This window comes from Palaemon carinicauda, chromosome 11 (genome assembly GCF_036898095.1).
Source record: "Palaemon carinicauda isolate YSFRI2023 chromosome 11, ASM3689809v2, whole genome shotgun sequence".
Lineage (NCBI taxonomy): Eukaryota > Metazoa > Arthropoda > Malacostraca > Decapoda > Palaemonidae > Palaemon > Palaemon carinicauda.
Genome location: NC_090735.1, coordinates 14,320,249 through 14,337,487, shown reverse-complemented (window position 1 = coordinate 14,337,487; position 17,239 = coordinate 14,320,249).

The window sequence follows — 17,239 nt, the reverse complement described above, 5'->3', positions numbered from 1 at the left end:
GTAAGGTTATACAATAAAGAATTTTCATTAGTGTGCCATATATGTTATGCATAATTATCATTTGCTTTTTCATTTGAGCTAAGTAAAATTTGGTAACTAAATTCTGTTGGTCACTTTTCAATATTTAGTGAAACCATATAGTGTTTGAAGTAAATATATCTTTGCCTTATCCTTGAAAATTGAATAGTTCTGTAAAGGCTAGAAAATCTTGAAAAAGATTAATACATTTTTTATTTATAGATTGCCATAGACAGATCAGTTTCCTAGTATTGTGAATTATTCTTAGTTTTATAGGTCTTTGAGGTGATTAAATAAAGACCCTTTCTTTGGAGTTACAATTCCCAATATGAAAATTAATTTTCCCAGAAAAGAATAAATTATCACTTTCAAGTACATTTTCCAAATGGGAAAATATTAAGTCAACTTTTTTTGAGAAATTTGTAAGTCCTTTATCAGTATATTTAATCTTTGAAAACATGCATAAAAATGCCAACATCTACATCATCATTAAATTTCCTTTCATTATGAGCAATTTCTTAACCAAGTTATTTTTATCTTATGGTGAGGAACAGTTTTGTAAGAATTCACAAGACTTAGTTTAGACAATCATACATACCCTGTTTTAGTAATTAACTTCGCAAACGGTAGCAGCGTAATCATGAATTTAAATTATCAAATGTATGTCTATTTAGATAAAAAGGTTTAAAGTAATCTTGCTAATTTGACTTCATTAAACAATGTTTATAATCAGTAATCATAGTTAATTTTGTCTTCAAATGAAGCAATAATCTCAATTGTTTTTCAGTAAATTTGATTAAGGGAAAACAACTTTTATTAGTAAAAATTTGTTTGGTTATCAATGTATATGTGACAGGGTTCTCATGTTAAATGCAAAGTCAAGATCACGGTTAAGGCATCTAAGTAGGCTATTTCTAATCCTATGTAGATGCGATATTAGTAAAAACTAATTATTTAATCAAATTTCTAAGTGCCTTTTATCATGAGACACGTTGCCGATATGTTTAAAACGGTCATAAAAATTGTCCGTTATAGAAAATGTATTGGTGACAGGAATCTCGTGATAAAGTTAAGGAAGGATCTTGGTTAATTATTTTGTCTTTACTATAATTGCATATATGTAGGATATGTATCTGCCTACTTAAGATGCATTAACTGTGATCTTGACTTTGCATTTAACATGAGAATCCTGTCACATTTACATTGATAACCAGATAGAAATTTTTACCCTTATTTGAGAGTTCAGCTTCTCCTGATAAAGAGAAAATAATTAAGCTTTGTCATTACTTCACATAAGTTTTGAATATGGTGTAGAAAAAGGTATATAATATATTTTATGTACAAATCTTATAAACAAAATGTATAATAAAATCAAGAATAGAATAAAACAAAAGATTTAAACAAATTATTTTATTTACCAAATAGAATAAAACAAAAGATTTAAACAAATTATTTTATTTACCAAATAGAATAAAACAAAAGATTTAAACAAATTATTTTATTTACCAAATTTTTTTTTTACAATTTTGTATATTAGTGTCCCCCCCAAAATAGGGGCTGACCTTGAAGGACTGAGTTGGCAGCTAACCAATGAGCTTTTTGCCCTCCTGTCCTGTCACCAGAGACCAAATGAGAGTAAGAAACGATCCCGAGGGAACTCCCGCGACAGGTCTGGAGTCGCGGGTCCCTACGCTTCGCGAGCGAGTAGTCTGGCATGAGACGACTGCATCCGATTAGCGGAAGCCATTTTGTGTCATTTGGACAGCCTCCATTTGGTAGCTCTTAACTGAAGTTGGTATAAAGACCAGCTCAAAAACTCTAAGGATGTTAATACCCCAAGACTGATGTTGAGAGAGTTATATTGGTAGGAGTTACATTACAAAGCATAACCAATTTTTTTAGGTTTTTGAAATATCACACAATCAAATGAAACACTGACTTGGGAAAAATTCTTGATCTGTTATAACTTGGTGAATAGGCAAACTTTATAATTCCACTTTGCTAACTTGAATCAAAGTTATCTTGTGCTGTATAATTATGACTCCACATGAAGTAACTGGAATAGAGATATTTAAAGACGCAATCGGTAATAAAAGACGTCTTTTACTCGATTCAAAATCCCTTTAAACTTTTACCAGTCAAAACGGGTCCATAACTAACATTATAACTAACAAAGATTAACATACAATGTTGCATTAAGACAGGTAATTTGGAAAACACCATAGAAATTAAAGACTTTTCTTTCAATCTGATGTTTATTAAGGTAAATCAATTTAGCTATGTACTGTATCTTAAAAGACCATAATATGGTACATATTCAAATGCTTAGCTCTGGTATGATAACAGAATCTAAAGGAAACGTGATATAACCATAGTTCTACAATTCTCTTGTAACAATACTTTCATAAGCAGAATAAGTTCAACTATAAAGTCAAAATTCACCAAAAGTATGACAATATTAAGAATATCACCATCGGCGTCGAGCAAACGATTCTTCATAACACAAAAAGTTATCTGATTACCATCAAATATTTCCCAACTTTTCGAGATGTCTTCTATTTGCTCTGAAAATAAACAGTGTTTGCTCAATTAAACACATGATTTATGGAATGCAGTACTGCTGTGTGTGGTCTTTGTGCTATACAACCTGAAATCTATCTATGATATATCATTGCATCATCATCAACACTGAAAAGTCACCTGAATACGAATCTAACATCATTATCGTTCAGACATTTCTAGTATGGGTAAAAGTCTCAAGTTCACTAAAGTATGGAGTCACTTCAAGTACAATTTCTTATACCAGGATAATATCTTCATAAAAACTAGTGGAACTAAAGACGTGTCCCAAACTATATGATTCAATAGGTCTTGTATTGGTACAATTATGATGTTCCAGCTAATAAGGTGTTTAATCAAGGGCTTATAGCTTCCCCTATAATGATGTAACATCATACAAAGCTTACCAGCAAAATAAACTGAAACACTTATCACTGGTACAAAGACTACCTTACATACCAAGGAGGAGTTAATCTTAAACGAAGCATATTCCCTTTTCAACACAAGTGAATTTAATGGAGATGAAAACAACCTGCTGGGTACATAAATACATCCATCTTTTTGTACTCTTCAGCCATGAAAAATTTATGATCAATACAAATAACTACCAGCACTCAAGGAAAAGCAACAGATGTGAAGTACCTGATGCATTGAGTAACCCAAGTCCCAAGAGCTTAGACTGACAACTATGCTAAGAAGCAGACAAAAAGTATGACAACCTGCAAACTGCAATGGGACATCTTCAGTCTATTCTTATAATTTGAGAAAATCAAACTCCTTTCTACTTCCTTCATACTTGCAGATGATGAGAAGCAGATTGCATCAGCATTTAAAAACCACAAGTTGAAATTCAAAGGGTCATGACTATGACAAAAATGTACAAAACACTAAAGTAACCAAGGTATTGGTAATCAAATATCTATCCATCAATCATCAAAACTATGTAGTTTCAACAGAACAAGTATAAGAATGAGATAACCAGTACATCAGACTTTCCATGTACAATATATAAGATCATTATTTAAATACACAGATCCAGTCTGAGGAAGCCAAACCCTTGCACATGCACCATATGAAGAGAAGATATAAGTATCAAGATCAACTAAGTCTCTAAGCTTCCCTTGCAGAAGACACACCAACCTATGAGCTCTAATTAACATAACCAGCATCAGAGATATAGTGACCATGAGCTGACTACTAAAGGTGGACTAAGATAGTCAGAATCAGAGATATAGTGACCATGAGCAGACTATAAAAGTTGGACTAAGATAGCCAAAATTAGAGAAATAGAGACCATGAGCCGACTATTAAAGATAGACGGGAGTTCGTTACTTGATAAGATCAAGGGCTGTCACAATCTACTTGGGGTATTAGATGCAGATCTCACTAGAGATAGATTGAGGGACGGAAAAATATCCCAACTGCCATACTTGCAAACATCTAACCAATGATGCAAACAGGAGGGGAATAAGTCCCAAAGCAGTCAACTACAACACTTGTGAACAAGAATTAGTCTCTTCTCCTCCAGATATTAAAAAATACATGAGACTTACAATCAAACAAGCTCCTGCCACCTACTACACAAACGCATCAGTCGATATTGTCACTGATGGAGCAGACTACATAGTATGCCATCATAATTCATAGTGTAAGCAGAATCTGTCAAAAAAGCACTCAAGAACAAGTAACTGATGATTACTCTAGGTATGGAATGCATTCAGAAACAAAAGTGCATACACACAATCTAGTAATCACACTTAATATCTAACAACGAAATTCTCATTCAACTGCTTAAGTGTACCACAAGAAATTGTCAGCCCATTCTTATTCAACCAACTTCAAAGAATGTATAGTCCCTTTCAACTTTGATTGCTTGCAGAAAAGAAAGTCTTCTTGACTGCATCAAAGTCCCAATTTAAAAGAAAAAGGACCCTGACCATGACATGGAAAATATAAAATCTGTACTTTATCAAGACAATAGCATTCAAACATGTCAATGCACAAAAGAACTTCCAAATTATGGAACCTCTACATTTAGAGTACAAACGGCGTCAATGACCTTCGATGTCAGGATACCAGCAAACCTCAAATCATTCATTCATTCATTAGAGTACAAAGTCTACTATGGTACCTCTCTATTTTGGAGTAGAAACAATATTTTCTATGGAATAACTATGAACTCTAATTTAGCATAAATGAAGATTGAAAAAACCTTAAAAGACAAGATCAAAGGATCTTCATTGCCAAACCATCTCCCAACTAAAGACAGTGTACAACAGACTATTCAAATACAATAAACTGATGCCCTCATTTGAATAGAGATCCACTTGTAGCCTGCCAACCTAGCGCAAGAGTAGCCTTCAAGGACTCAAGCACAATCATTAAGATATCATCTTGACTATAGTATCCCAGTCACAAGCAGACATTAGTCTACATGACCTAGCTAACAGAATAGGCAGTAAAAAAACCAATCCCGAGCTATGAATTGAGGATGGACAGTACATCACTTAATAAGGTCAAGGACTGTGTAAGTCTACTTAAAGGTTGCTCATTAATAACAGAGGCAAGGGACAGTAACAATGCCCTAGAGACTGATCATATATACATATGATCAGCAACCAAGCCCCCTATCTCCCCAAGCTAGGACAAGGGATGGCCGGGAAATGGCTGCTAATAACTCAACAGTTAGACCTACAAGTTCCTAAAATCCCCTTAGCCTTAACTCACAAGAATGGTGAGGTTGCAGACACGAGAAACTATCGAGTTTGAGAGGGTCTTGAATCCCAGTCAAACATAATAACAGGCAGAGATGTTAAAAAGGAAGAACAGGAGGTGAGGGCTTACAACATACAATACTCTAACTTCTATATCTCAACAATGATACAAACTGAAGAGGAACAACAACTCTTACTAGCATTAGCACCTGCAGCTATAAAGAACTACACAAGAGGCTATCAGCTGAACAAGAGCTCCAACTACCTATTGCTTTACACAAATGGATCAGTTGGTCAGACCATTGATACAACAATCTGCCCACATTTTTACAAAAGGCAGATATTCTGTCAAAACAATATGGCCACAACACAAGCGATTCTAGGAGAAATAGTTGGACTACAGAAATCTTCCATTAAGAAACAGTAACTCCTGTTCAACACTCATTTCAAAGAAAGAATTCAAGCTATTACAGCATTTATACCAAGAGAAATTTACAATATTTCCCATGGTGTGAACATATGAAATAGCAAACTAACACCAAAACAGAGGGTGACCTTAAACTGGATTCTAAGATACACTAATGCACCATGAAAGTCAAACCTAATACAAATATGGTACAGAACTCAATGTCAAAATTTGCAAGAAACCAAATTGGTGTCAACAACATTACACATCTGTAATGTGGTACAAGTCTAAAACCTTCAACCATATTCTATCACAAAGAACCCTGTGATAGGTAAAGACTTGCTATCCTTGCAACAGGAAAATAAAGAGCAAAGAGCCAGCATATAGTATGAATAAACTTCATGAATTACTTCCTTAAGTGTCCAAGTACCTCTGAAGCAGGAGTCACCATCATTATACTCATTTGTCTCAAAGAAAACACCTTCTATCCACCACAATACTTAATCAGAACTGGGATGGACTAAAAAACCAAAATAACCTGTTTTGCCCAATCCATATACTGTATCTCCTTTCTGGCTACTAGGTAATAACCAGGACGACTTATAACATTTGTACTGCTACCACTTTTGCCAATCTTCAAAACGAAAGATTTCATACATACTAAGATAGACCAGTTAATATAGAGTACATAATACAGACACGAATACTATCCAAAATAGAATCTAATCTATATGTAAATTATTCGGAGAATGAAGAACTTTTAACAAAGATCTCAGATCCAAGCACAAAGTGGTATTCACAAGCAATTGCAAACCAAAACTGACTTTCTCAGTTAAGTAATGATCAAATATTCAAGTAACCTGGTTTCTAAACATGATTACAGAGACGATGAAATGCAAGAGAGATTTACAGGTTCGCTGTGACCCTAGCAATTGAGAGAGGAAACGTCTGATATCCACAATACACAAAGTAAGGTACAGCTTAATCCATGAGGGTCAGAACAAGGAGAAATGCAAGACTGGAAATTCATGGAAACCTGGATAAATTCAGCAAAGATACCATATAGAACATGAAAGAATCAAGGAAGGGCATGATCTGTTCCAGTAAGCATAAATATAAAGCTACTGTTACAGGTACAGTGAAAGAAAATTCAACCTGACTAGGAAAAAAATCTAAGCCCATATAATAAATGTTTCCTCTACAGTAGAAAGAAAACATTGTAAGAGTACACATGTTGAACTGTGCCAAAAGAGAGAGAGAGAGAGAGAGAGAGAGAGAGAGAGAGAGAGAGAGAGAGAGAGAGAGAGAGAGAGAGAGAGAGAGAGAGAGAGAGAGAATCATTTTAGTATATCACGGATCAAACGAAGATTAAAAATCTTAATGATCCCGAACAAATCAACCAGGTTAGGAAAAATGGTTGAAATTTGAAAAGTGACCAATAGTTACTTCTTATAAACTGCAAGATAAACATCCCACTTTAATCTATCGTGTAGAGAATGAATACAATAATATCTTCTCTTCTCTACAGGATACAAAACACAAAAAGACACAGGAGAGAAACAAGTTTCTTATAACAGAGGTTACGATGATACCTGATAAAATCAACTGGCTCTTGTAATGTCCAAGTGTGAAAGAATACAAAGCCTAGATTATATCATACATGGCAAAGGAACAGTATTTAGACAAGCTGCTCAAAACAGCATTACCTGAAGTATGACATCCAGAAAAGATAGTGAGATAGAAGTACGATACAACAGAGTCATTGATATGACAATTTTTGAACCAGCACCTGAAAAATGGCTGGTTTAAAGATCAGTCATGAATGGCAGAGGCGAGGGACAGTGACAATGCCCTACTTAGTAAGAATGACCTACAGACTGACTATATATACATATGATCACCACCCAAGGGCCTTCTCCCTCAAGCTAGGACCAGGGTGGGCCAGGTAATGGCTGCTGATGACTCAGCAGGTGGACCTATAGGCTTCTCCAAAACACCCATTCTTAGTTTACAAGTATAGCGAGGTTGTAGATACTACAAGAAGCTATAAAGCTTGAGCGGGTCTCAAACCCTAATCCAGCTTCCATTAGGGTACCATAACCAAGGTGAAAGGAGAGCATAAGAAAGCTCTTATAACACATCAGCAACCAACTTAATTTTAAAGACTTCCATGGTAAACGAAAGGGAAAATCTCTCAATTGCCACAAATGAAGGGAAATGTCCTTATAAATCCAAGCAAATGGAAAATTCTTTATACAATAGACTAAAATCCATTGCAGATTTACAAATGCAAAGACAAAATACAGTAAATTTCAGCGTATAATACAATCTTTAAATAAGACCAGGTCGAACATTAGGGCACATTTTAATGAATTTAGGTCTGCTAAATCCTTTGGACCAGAGAAAGAAATCACTATGGATTCAGAAGCTTAGGTATAGTAACAGAAAAATTCCTTTTATGTGGGAACATTAAGAAAAGACATTAGAATACTTGTACTACACAATTCTTCTGGCCAAAAGAGAATTAGATCCAGAATATAGAAATGCAAGCAAGAACTGGGTTTAGGAATAAGTCTCCATTGGGAGAACAGGATTAAGTGAAGTGAAAAGTTTTCTAAGTTTCCTTTAAAAAGGAAAAAGGAAGCCAATCAAAAGCTAATTACTGTTTACTTATAAACAAAAGAGATTACAGTATAATGTTCGAGGTGAACATCAAAAGGACCTCGGGGAATGAGAGAAATGATACTCACAGGAGTATATCATTCCAGCAACTTCCTCAAGACAAATCATTCCAATATGTATCGTGACTTTCTGAGTCTTACTACGAATGTCACACGGCTACACAACACAAAAAAAATTCTTGGAATAAGGAAACAATACTTGAAAAGTCAGAAAAATAATTTATCCGCTCAATTTATCTTTGTATTCAACTAAAGTGCTGAGTCTACTTTTGAATTCTTTGTCGTTAGGTTAAGGCCAAATTGCCTGAAGAAAATACTGGCTCAGAAAACTGAGAAAACAGCTACTATTAATATGGGTAAATATCTCAGCTTTTTTACAGTTTTATTGTTGGTGCACATGAAAGAATCTGTAAAACCGACAAGATTCTTTTCCACAGTTAAACTTTGCCTCATAAATGCTATGGTACGTTTATATAGCTAGCACTAATGCAAGCTTTATAAGTAAAATCCCTCATTTTCAAATAAAACTTTCATTTCAGCACTGCATTTTGATCAATGCAAAATGTTAGGTTACCTATTATTCTAAAAGCAAAATCTCTAATAGGGATTTTATTTACTGCAACATACTGGTATAACTTTAAATAACAAAAACTTTTTCATTAGCTCATTCCCATTTATGCCTACGTCCCCATACTTCTTTCTAAATAATATTTCCAACCGACAAACATACATTGATATCGCTTCAGACGCTGTGCATTTAGTGCAACTGGGGTGCGGCCATTGATCTTAGCCATCGGGAGGCACTGTAAACGTAATAGAAGCTATGCAGTAAGTGGAAATGCTGGTGACCCAATGATTTTTGCATTCTGGAAGAATTCTAAATGTTGTAGAGAGAAAATAAAATTACAGATCACCAAGAATACGCAGCGATGATACAAGAATCTCTGAATATTATAATCAACTTCAAAAGTCCTTCCTAAGCCTACAATCTCAATGTGATTGAAACCAAGATTAGTTGCTGTGTCAAAACAAAAAATTCTCACTGGAATTCTTATGAGTCGTCAGAACGATACTTTGGCGTAAATTACACGTAATCAAAAGTAGATTTCATAGTCAAATACAGTTTACTTACTGACCAGTCTTTGAAAGGTAAGGATTCTAACATTGCGATCAAGTTAATCCGACTCTTATGACTACGGTAAGCAACTCTTTAACCTATAGAATCTCGTGACAGAAGCAAGCAACAAGAATCACCCACAAGGAAAAAACTGCTAATACCAGTATGCTGTTCACATCAAAAACAGCATAACAAAAGGAATAGGTGAAGAGAAAATTCTGTGAATTAAAGAAGTCTTCTCCTAAAACATTTTCTGCTACAGTATTCCATTGCCCTAGACATCAGACATAAATTTCAACTTCACGAAGCATCTAAAATGTATCGCAAAGACCAATGAGATATTAGAAGATCATCGACAAGGACAAAAAGACAACGGAAACTCTCTTCATATTACCTACAGCATCCAGTAGCAAATATGAAATGGCGACCATATCCGTAGCACATGCCTAAGCAAGGCTTCCATGCGATTCATATATCCATATAAAAAGGCCCACAATATAGTAAACATTATAAAATGCCAAGAATATTCCTATTTGCATACCTATTGTGAACGATACCATTGATGGCATATCAAGTTCTCATTAAGCAATTCACAAAATGATTTCTACGCCATTTTATGAAACAAGACAACATTGGTTTATATCAAAACTCTGAACCTGAGAAATGGAATCTCATGAACTCTCTCTCTCCCTCTAAATTAATTGTTATAGTAATACTGTTTCCTTTTCCTGAAAGATTTAGTATCCTAAATATAATAAAAACATACACAAAGTTCCTCCATAACTTTTAGTGGGACATGTTCCTTTTAAGAACTAAAAATGCCCTATGGATAATGACTCTCAATATTCACCTTCTCATGACTTTTCAGCGTTTCTTCAAATGCAATGATATATATGTAAATATATTCCACGTTATATAACACAGAACCACAAATAGCAATACTGCATCCACAAATCTACGCATAACATTGAACACACACTGAAAACTGTTCATTTTCAGCCCAAATAAAAGAACATACATATAAAAAAAATCGAGAAATGTTTTACAAGTAATTGATACATTTGTACAATATGAAGAAATGTTTGCTTAACTCTGATGGTACTATTCAAGATATACATTTTAGTGAATATGACATCCTCACAGTAGAAAATATTCTGTTTATGAAAATCTTTTTACTCTCAAAGAATAATAGGTCTATAATTTATCATTTTGTTTTCTTTTAATTCTGTTCTCATAATTAATGAGCTAAACATTTGGGATATGAACTGTATTATGGCATATATAGTACAGAGCATGACTGATTTACCTTAAGAAACATTTGATGAAAAGAAACTTTAACCTATATGAAAATTACCAAAAAACTTTGTCATATTGACAACACTTTCCTCGTAATCTTATGCCAGGTACAATATTAGCAAGGAGGAAATTCTTACTGTAAAAGTTTGAAAAAATTATGAATTGGAGTTTCAAAGACGTCTTAAATAACTGAAAGCGCTTTTAAACATCTCAAATTCTGTTTTCACTTCCTCGGGAGTCTTATACAGTACGAGGTAATTTAGCTCCAAGTTACCAAAGTAGAACGGGAAATATTTAAACTATTCAGCAAGTTACAACAGATTCAGAATCCATCTCAAGATTCAGCGTTATCTAATTGCGTGCTATTTCAAAAACCTCTGCAAATTAAGATTATGCTATGTAAAATAACCTCTACCAATAATAACAAGATCTCAACAATATAGTCTTAGGCTATAAACATCTTTAGATTAATTTATCAAGCTGTCTCCATACCAATTTCAGTTAAGAGTTACCAAATGGAAGTTGCTCAAGAGGCAGAAAATGGCTCCCGGCAACCGGATACAGTCGTCACTTGCCAGACTATTCCCTCGCGAAGCGAAGAGACGCACGACTCCAGACTTGTCGCGGGAGTTCCCCCGAGATCGCTTCCGACTCCCAAGAGACCTCTGGCGACGGGACAGAAGGGGGTTGCTCATTGGCGCCAACCAATCAGTCCTCCAAGGCCAGCCCCTAGGGGTGCGGGCACTTGCCTTTATTTTTTTTTACATTTCCAAGTTTACTACGACTACGTCTGAAAGAGAACTCTGTCTTAAGATTGGATACAACAGCAATTTCACATAACATCAGTGATATAATAATTTCCCTTAAACATAAATCTTAAATCACAATTAGCAAGTTTTTAAGTATCCTATCAGAAAATATACAAATAGAAATAAAAGGAATATTTCCTAGTAACTTCATAAACTAATTAGTAAAGGACATAATTCTTTAAACTTGAGAATTTAGTTGCTATAACGTCATGCTAATAATTCGTTTTATATTTCCGAAGTATCGTAAGAATAACTAAACAGTGAAGATTGCAGGAATTCTACGCCTAAATACTTAGTACTTCATCTACACCCTCAGTCTCACCTCATCTCACACAACAGCTATTTTGTTGTAAGATTCTTAATGAATTCCTACACCTATAATATTCCATGTACAGTACTGTCAAATAGCGTATACAGTAACTGTTCATATATTACTACTCTTAAAAGTTATTCAACTATATCTGACACTAAATTTTTTCTGCAGCGAAAATTTAACCACAAACTACATAATTTTCTTTCCTTTTAATTTTACTCTGTTCCTACCTGGCTGTTCAACTTTGCTAACATTAACTCATTCTTTAAAAAGGCAAAACTAACTTTAACAGTTTTCTTTTCCCTAAGAAGCTTTTTGTAATATTATATACAGGTGAGGTGAGTTCTCCCAAGACTGACGATTCTTATTTATATCTATAAATAGCTACGAAACCTGGAAAAACTATTAAATGGTTCACATATGAAATCTAGAAACATTACTTAATGATCTAGATAACCTACAAAACCTAGAAACATTACTGAATGATTTAAATATGCTACAAAACTTGGAAACATTACTAAATGATCTAGATATGCTACGAAACCTAGAAACATTACTGAATGATTTAAATATGCTACAAAACTTGGAAACATTACTAAATGATCTAGATATGCTACGAAACCTAGAAACATTACTGAATGATTTAAATATGCTACAAAACTTGGAAACATTACTAAATGATCTAGATATGCTACGAAACCTAGAAACATTACTAAATAATCTAGATATGCTACAACTTTCAAAAGGAAAAACTAACATCGACAGTTTTCATTTCCGTAACAACTTATCTACAATATTCTATATAAACGAGATAAGTTTTTTCCAGCTAAATCATTAATAAAAGACGAACAATTCCTATCTATAGCCACAAATATCAATTAGCTAAATGATATTCGGATTTATGTCAAGAGAAATTAATCTTAACATAAAAAAATAAGTTCTCTTTTATAATGATCAAATTACTGTACATAGTAAGTTTTGATGTACAATATATAAATATAAAAAATGTACATTACTGCAGCAGTGGACAAATCAAATGGTTTTTAACTCAGGACAAACCTAAACTTGAGTAAACCTGATATTCAATCATATGGCAACATAACATCTATGAAGCCATACTATAGAGAATATAATTCAAACGAGATACCTAAATACTGTACAACCGGTTATCTTACGATACGTCCCTGATTTATACACGATATCTTCGGATAGTCGTTCCGGGGGTTAGAACCCTGTGATACCCGACAGTAATTCTCTTATAATATCAATCGCAGAAATATCATACAGTAGGAAGCAGCCGGAGGAAACTTCCATCAGGACGACATGGCTATCTCACCCAAAATTAGATTCTTCCTACGTCAAAATTCCTTTAAATACCTATTAAAATCTGCCAATTGTTTATTTCCACGCACAGATATGCATGTGGGTTTCAAACTTTACTTTAAAAAACCATATATTAAATTTGAATTTAAAGTTACAGAATATTAAATTCTACTTTAAAGGAACAGAATGTCAAATCATACTTTAAAAAAAGATTTGTTCTGTGATAAATCTAAAAACAGGTTACTGAACCGCATATTAAATTTGAGTTTAAAGTTACAGAATATCAAATTCTACTTTAAAGGAACAGAATGTCAAATCATAATTTAAAAAAAAAGATTTGTTCTGTGATAAATCTAAAAACAGGTTACTGAACCGCATAATAAATTACTTAACAAGTAATTAATCTACTAGTCCTTCTGCCTAAATTTGAGATGAAAACTCTGTTTTGATGTGTAGCAAACTAACAGGACACCAATTCCTGCGTAGAAAATCACTGCAGTTCATAATGACCGACACATATCTAAATCTTATACAATTTAGATTTCTAAAATAAATACAATTTGACCACTGCTGCAATAAAACCTTAACATTAACCCTACGATGTTTATAACTGGCAGACCCCAATTGGAGTTTCTCTACAGAAAAGGAGAGTTCTTTAACTACGGTAGTTATCGGTTGATGTCGAGGTCTAGATTACACACACACAGTCGCATACAAACAAGAACAATTTTCATTTGGTTAACCAAACGGTAACTAATCCAAGCATCCCTGAATAAAATCAAGGCAATATTCGTTAACCCCGTGCCTCGTTCTAGCAAGAAAAAAGTGTCTTACAAGCACTATGTCACAAACTTTTTTTTCAAAACAGTTGAGCCTTTCCTCGTTTGAATGAATAGTATATGATTCTCAGGTAGTTTTGTTGAGGTAATTAACTCTATACCTTCACATATACACATGCATATACTCAAACTAATTGTCCATACACTTTATCTTATTCTTCCTGATTCAGCATCTACTCCTCATACAAGAGGATATCATTTACCCATTCACACGCACACACTCGCACTCACTCACACAAACCTCTTCTCCAATAAGTAAAATGTGATCTGCCTGTTATAAACACTTTCAAAAACTAATATAACTCCTAACTAACGCAAAAATTAAACAGAACAACAACACAAAGTGTCAGGAAGGTATTTACCCTGATAACTACAAATTAAAGTATACATCAGTTGATTCAGACAAGACAATCAACTCTAGACAAAAAAGAATTCTCTTTAAAGTAATGATAAAGATTTACCGAAACTTGAATTTAAGTAAAACCCTTATTTCAACAATAGATTCATAATGATCCATAATGAGTTTAAACACTTCCTGACACTTGGTTGTTTACAAAGCCTTAACGACTCAAATTATTTCAGGCAATTCAGCCAATAGCAGAAGGTCCTCAACTTACAAACATTCGGAGATAGAAATGCAAATGCAACTGATATAAATATCAGATATTGTATCAAAACTCATAATGAAATATTGTAATAAAACAAAATAGTATAATATTGTAGTGGCTGATGAGGTAACGTCCCTGACTGGTGAACCCCAGGCTGGGGTTCGAGTCCCGCTCAAACTCGTTAGTTCCTTTGGTCGCTACAACCATTCTTGTGAGCTAAGAATGGGGAGTTTGAGGGAGCCTATAGGTCTATCTGCTGGTGAGTCATCAGCAGCCATTGCCTGGCCCTTCTTGGTCCTAGCTTGGGTGGAGAGGGGGCTTGGGCACTGATCATATGTATATATGGTCAGTCTCTAGGGCATTGTCCTGCTCGATAAGGCAATGTCATTGTCCCTTGCCTCTGCCATTCATGATCAGCCTTTAATGGACTATTTGTTTACTTTTGCAGCTGAAAATCATAGTCATGTGAATTAGGTGAATCCTACCCTAAGACAAAATTTAATAAAATTTAACTTACAAACAATTTGACTTGAAAATATCATCTTTGAACCTATTAAGTTTGTAAGTTGAGGACTTTCTGTAATAAAATTAATTAAAAATTACATGGTTTTCATTACATCATATATCAAAATCTTCAATAGCATTTCTATCATCCAAGCACTCAGATATTCAAATAATTGTACCTCAAGCAAGTACTCAGTCTTTCTTTTGCATTATTATTACTATCATTATCATCATTACTAGCTAAGCTACAACCCTAGCTGGAAAAGCACCTTCATTCACACAATTATATATTCCTTAAAATCTTTAGCTAACAAAAATGTTACCAATTCTGAACCACGTCTATGTTCCCACTTTCACTTAGAATCAATCTAGCTGAAGATGAAGCCACTTCTTCAACTAATATGAAATGAAAATCTCTGTTATTATTATTACTAGCTAAGCTGCAACCCTAGTTGAAAAAGAAGGATCCTATAAGCCTTTATACAAAGTACCCAAATGAGGAAAGGAAATATGGAAACAGATAGAATAGTGTGCCTGAGTGTACCCTTAAGCAAGGGAACTCTTAAGAGACCTAATCCTATCATATAAAAGTGAAGAGAACGACCATACTATAATACAAAATGTGTCAAACTTCGAAGCTGAAGTAGACTCATTTCTAAATCAAGGAACTAGTGACATGTATATGAATGATGTATCTAGTCTAATGTCCATCATACATACACACACACAAACAGATATGCTCAAATTTCATACTGAAAGCTTAACATCAAAACTAATGACGCTAGAGTTATAGAGGATTTTCGTATTCAATCCAATGAAGACTCTTGAACTGCATAAATGCTATGGCCCAGCATGGAGGCTCCCCTGGTTGAGTTAAAAGGACGCTGAAGACTTGAGCGCTGGTCTGTAGTTGAGGGAGATTTTACGACATTTGATTCCACACAAGATGATATTATCTGAAACGAAACAAAACAGTTTTGGTATTAAAAATATTTGCATTAAAACATTTAACAAAATATTCATAGCAAGTAAAACGGTTATAAATATTTCATATTAAATAATAAAACCTTATATAAATTAATATAAATGCTCATAAAAATATATTGTACAGTGGAGCAGTTTCATCATAAAAGTTCAGATAATTTTCATAATTTCTGATGTACACTTGTAAAACAATACTTATTTACGTTTTAGTTAACTCGGTGGTTTAGTATAACTATTTACCAATAAATATCTTAGGCCCGAGATTTTCCAAAATATGTGGATAAAAATTTCTTAGGCCGAGATTTTCCAAATCCAAATTACCTGGATAAAAAATAAAATCTCCCTCGTTTCTTCCCAAAAACAATCTAATGTCTCAGACAAACTTCCATTCATTCTCCAATTAAACATTCCAAGATTGTTTTCTTTGGAATAAATGCTACTAAGAATAACTAAATCAAACCATTCACATATACTGCAAATATCCAACAGAACAGAAAACAAAGTAATATAATTGTAATACTATATCTTATGAAAAAGAAAAAGAAAAGTAACAAAAGAAAAAGAAAACAAAAGAAAAATAAAAGCAACAAAAGAAATTAGAAAAGTAACATAAGCGCAAAGCCAAAATACACGGAAATAGAAACCAAACGAAGGGTGAAACTATGAAACCATAAGGAAAATAAACCAGGAACAAGAATCCTTCAATTAAAACAACGAACACTCGACTTTATGAAACTATACTAGATTCCAAACTCTTCAAACATTAGATCATTAAAATCCAGAACAAAGTAAACTCTCAAGTGTGTTGGAGGGTTGCCACTTGCCAGTAACTACCGACACCTCGTTATGAATCTTGACAACAGAGTTCCAGCTTCGATGAAATTATACTCCTACTAAAGGACAATGATAAGAACAATAGGTGGATGTAAACAACATGAAAACTAAAACCTCAAACAAGACAAATTCGGAGATAATTTTTATTTTTCCTAATCATACGAACCTTAGCTATTTACATAGGGGGGTTTACTTTCGGCGTAGCTGAAATGACGAGCCATTAGATTTTAACGA